Here is a 5,027-nt window from a genome sequence, read left to right as displayed (position 1 = left end):
TACATCTACCATTATACGTAGGATCCTGGGTATAGCCAGTACGATGAGGTTATCAGCCCCTAAAGCGAGTACTGGTCCCAAAGACGTGAACTATACCAGGATCATCGTGCGCTACAGGCGAAAACTGGGGACAAGCCCAAGGATAACTGGGGACAAGCCCGAGGATCTGAGTTGCTTCTGAAGATTGTCGACATTATGCTAAGGATACCTGAACTTATCAGAACTCAAAATCTCGTGAGAGGAGGATGAAGGATACATGATCCTTATCCTTAAATAAGAAGATATGTAAATAAGAGTTCAAGCTTAGGACATTACCAGAGTAAGGATCATTGATGCTTCAGGGATCCTTGAAGGATACTTCCAATGTAAGGATCACTCATGCCAGAAGGATCCCTCTTACATGAAATATTTTTTTAAGTGGACAGCATTCCAGGCTCTTGGTAACAGATTACCCTCCATGGTAAGCAATCTATATGCCCCCTTTCCTGCCTTGGCTTCGACCAAATAAGGGCCTTCCCATTTTGGTGCCAATTTCCCATCAGCAGGATTGGTGGTATTTTGGAATGCTTTTCTCAATACCATATCCCCAACTTGGAATTTCCTTATCCTGACATTTTTGTTGTAAGCACCAGCCATTCTTTGTTGGAAGCTGGCCATCCTTATCCTAGCTAGATCCCTGATTTCTTCAATAGTATCCAAGTCTTGAGCCAGGTTTGCATCATTCTCCTCAGGATCACGGGTACTTGTTCTAGCAGTTGGAACCACCATTTCTGTTGGGATCACTGATTCTGCCCCAAACACCAAAGAGAAGGGTGTTTGACCAGTAGCATTCTTGGGGGTTGTCCTATCAGCCCAAAGCACATAAGGCAATTCCTCTGCCCATTTCCCCTTCTTGGATCCAAGTTTCTTCTTCAGATTGTTGATGATGATCTTGTTGGATGATTCTGCTTGACCATTGGCTTGTGGGTGGACTGGTGTTGATGTTATCATCTTAATCCCCCAACTGTCACAAAAGTTAGTAGTCCTGCTCCCAATATATTGGGAACCATTATCACATACAATTTCAGAAGGAATGCCAAATCTAGTTATAATGTTTCTCTTAATAAAGGATATAACTTCTTTCTCTCTGACTTGGGCAAAAGCTTCAGCTTCTATCCACTTGGAGAAGTAGTCAGTCATAGCAAGCATGAATACTTTTCCACCAGGTGCCTTAGGGAGCTTGCCAACTATATCCATCCCCCATCTCATAAATGGCCAAGAGGATGGTATAGGATGTAGAAATTCAGCCGGCTGATGAAGGATATTGCTGTGTCTTTGACAAGGATCACATTTCTTAGCATACTCCACAGCATCCTTTTTATAGTTGGCCAGTAGTATCCTGTCCTTAAGATCCTTGAGAACAATGCCCTGCCCCCAGTGTGGTTTCCACAATCTCCTTCATGGAAGTCTTTTAACACTTCTTGAACTTCAGGATCCTCGATACATCTTAAATATGGTCCTGCAAGAGATCGCTTATATAGCATATTATTTAAGATTGTGAATTGAGATACCTTAATTCTGAAAGCCCTAGGATTTTCTCCCATAGGAATCTCCCCGTGTTGTAAGTATCTCATGATTGGTGAGATCCATGATCCTGAACAAGATTGAGTATCCTCACTAGGGATCATTGTAGTATCTTCTTCTATTTCCATGGCCACCTGATTTTCAATAGCAGGAGCCAGGATATGGTTGATGGGGATACTTATATCCTCTGGGATCTTCAAAGATGATCCTAGATTGGCCAATGCATCAGCTTCTGTATTTTCCTCCCTTGGTACCTGTGTCAAACTGAAAGAAACAAAGGAGAGTGCCAATTCTTTGACTATCTCTAAATATTTGGTTAGTTTTTCACCTTTAACAGCATAGGATCCATTAAAGTGATTGGTGATTAACAATGAATCCACGTATACCTCATAATACCTAATCCTCATATGCTTAGCGATTTGCAAACCAGCGATTAAGGCTTCATATTTAGCCTCATTATTAGTGGCTTGGAACTCACAAGCTATGGAATGGGGTATTATGTCCCACTGTGGCGACTTTAGTAGTATACCAAGCCCCGTGCCTTTGACATTTGAGGATCCGTCAGTATGTAGTATCCAAGGATCCTTAGTTTCATCCAGCTGCTGGACTTCCAATTCGGCTTCCTTTTGTAAATCACTACTGAAATCAGCCACAAAGTCTGCTAATGCTTGGGATTTGATGGCTGTTCTGGGTTCATATCTTATATCATGGGCACTAAGCTTTACTGCCCACTTAGCCATTCTTCCGGACATCTCTGGTTTCCTGAGGACATTCTTAATTGGAAAATTAGTTCTAACAACAATAACATGTGTTTCAAAATAATGTCTTAGTTTAGTAGATGCCATAATCAGTGCAAGAATAAGTTTTTCAAGGTGTGAATATCTGGATTCAGCATCAAGTAAACTCTTACTTACATAATAGACAGGATATTGTGTACCTTCATGATCCTTAACAAGGACTGCACTTACTGCTTTTGAGGATACCGCAAGGTATAAGGATAACACATCTCCTTTTTCTGGTTTCATCAATGCTGGGGCTGAGGACATGTATTCCTTTAGGGCTTGTAAAGCATTCTCATGCTTTTCAGTCCATTCGAATTTCTTGTTCTTTCTTAGGATATCATAGAATTCTTTACACTTTTCTGAGGATTTGGATATGAATCTGTTTAGAGCTGCTATCCTGCCTGTTAGCCTTTGCACATCCTTAGCGTTGGCAGGGGATTTGATATTCACCAATGCTTTGATTTGTTCCGGGCTTGCTTCAATGCCCCTCTGGGTTACCACATATCCTAAGAATTTACCTGCTTTAACACCAAAGTGACATTTTGAAGGATTAAGCTTCATGTTATAATTATCAAGGATATCAAATGCTTCCTCCAAGTCCCTTAGGTGATCCTCAGCTTTTTTGGATTTCACCACCATATCGTCTATGTACACTTCCATAGTTTGTCCAATTTGATCTTTGAACATCATATTCACCAGCCTTTGATATGTTGCACCTACATTTCTTAATCCAAAAGGCATAGCAATATAACAATATAAACCAGTTGGGGTCATAAAAGCCGTATCCTCTTGGTCAGATGGTTCCATCTGAATTTGTTGGAATCCAGACGATGCATCCATAAAGGTTAACAGTTCATGACCCGCCGTTGCATCCACCATGGAGTCAATGTGGGGTAATGGGAAAGGATCCTTGGGACATGCCTTATTCAAATCAGTGAATCGACACATACCCTCTACTTTCCATTTTTCTTTTGAACAACAACCACATTGGCCAGCCATTTTGGATACTTCACTTCTCTAATCATACCTGCTCGTAGTAATCTTTCTACCTCTTCCTGGATAATGGTATTTCTTTCTGGTGCAAACTTCCTCCTTTTTTGATGGATTGGTTTAACTGACCTGTCAATGGCAAGTTTATGAGTGATAATATCCTTAGATATACCTGTCATATCCTCATGTTTCCATGCAAAGGTAGATTTTCTTCTTTTGAGGAAGGATACTATGTCTTCTTTCATTTTATCAAGGATCCCTGATCCGATGTAGATTTTGGATTCAGGATCATCAGGATCCAAGAGGATTTCGTCCACATCCTGCTCTCTTGCCTCCAAGACACCCCTTGGAGGATACTTTAATTGCTATTGCTCCCTTGATTTCGAGGCTGGTTTCATTGATGAGGTGTAACAATCCTTAGCCTCCTGTTGATCACTATCGATCTTGATTATTCCCCATGGGCTAGGGAGCTTCACACACTGATGGTAGGTGGATGTGACTGCCTTCATATCGTGTATCCAGGGCCTGCCAAGGATAACATTGCAGCAAGACAAACAGTTAATAACACAAAACTTTTGATAATTATGTAATCCTTCCACATAAATTGGGAGTTTGATGTCCCCCCGGGTTTTCTTAATTTCGCCACTAAATCCTACAAGCACGGAGGATCTTGGTGTGATATCTGATTCAGGGATACCCATTTTCTTCAGAACATCAAGCTGGATAATGTTTACTGAGCTTCCTCCGTCAATAAGGATCCTGCGGACAAAGTGGTTAGAAATAAAAAGAGTAATAACCAAACTATCATGATGAGGATCCTGGATGTCAACTCGATCATCCTCATCAAAGGTTATAATTTTTCCTTCCGAGACACTTGATGTTCGAATAGGTCTTTCTCCGTTATCCATTTTAGCTTCCTTTGCATGCCTTTTAGCTGCTGAGAAGGATGTACCACAGATGTCTGATCCTCCAGAAATAAAGTTGATTACTTGTGCATCTACCGGAGGAGCTGGAGCTTTCTCAGGGATCCTTTCAGGATCCTGAGTCCTCTGCTTTTTTCTTCCCAACAACTCTTTTAGATGCCCCTTGCTTAGCAGATATCCAATTTCCTTTCTTAATGCGGCGCATTCTTTGGTTAAATGCCCAAAATCCTCGTGGTATGCACACCACTTTGATTTGTCTTTAGTTCCGGCTGGTTTGTCATTTTTTCTGGGCCATCTGGCCTTTTCTCATAGATTCTGCATTGCAAGGATTAGTTAATGACTATCAACGGAAAAACAGTATTCAGAAATTGGAGGATAATCTTCATCATCCTCTTCTTGGTCAACAGCATGCACATTCTGATTGTCAGTTCTGTTATAGGATTTGAATTTGTTGCTTTTGAAAGAGGATCCTTGCTTTTCTTGTTTTGAGGATCCTACTTGTCTCTCCTGGATCCTCTTGTCATCCTCTAGCCGGATGAACCTGAGTGCCCGAGTTCTTACTTCGTCTAGGTTCCTGCATGGTGTCATAACAAGATCATCATAGAACAATGAATCCTTAAGCAATCCCATCTTGAAGGCCTCAACAGCTGTGGCCACATCCAAGTTAGGAATGTCCAAGGATTCTTTACTAAATCTGGTTATATAATCCCTTAATGATTCATTATGACCCTGAGTTATCCTATATAAATCGCTAGTCAATCTTTCAAAT

This window comes from Helianthus annuus, chromosome 9 (genome assembly GCF_002127325.2).
Source record: "Helianthus annuus cultivar XRQ/B chromosome 9, HanXRQr2.0-SUNRISE, whole genome shotgun sequence".
Taxonomy (NCBI): Eukaryota; Viridiplantae; Streptophyta; class Magnoliopsida; order Asterales; family Asteraceae; genus Helianthus; species Helianthus annuus.
Note: the sequence above shows the minus strand (reverse complement) of the source record.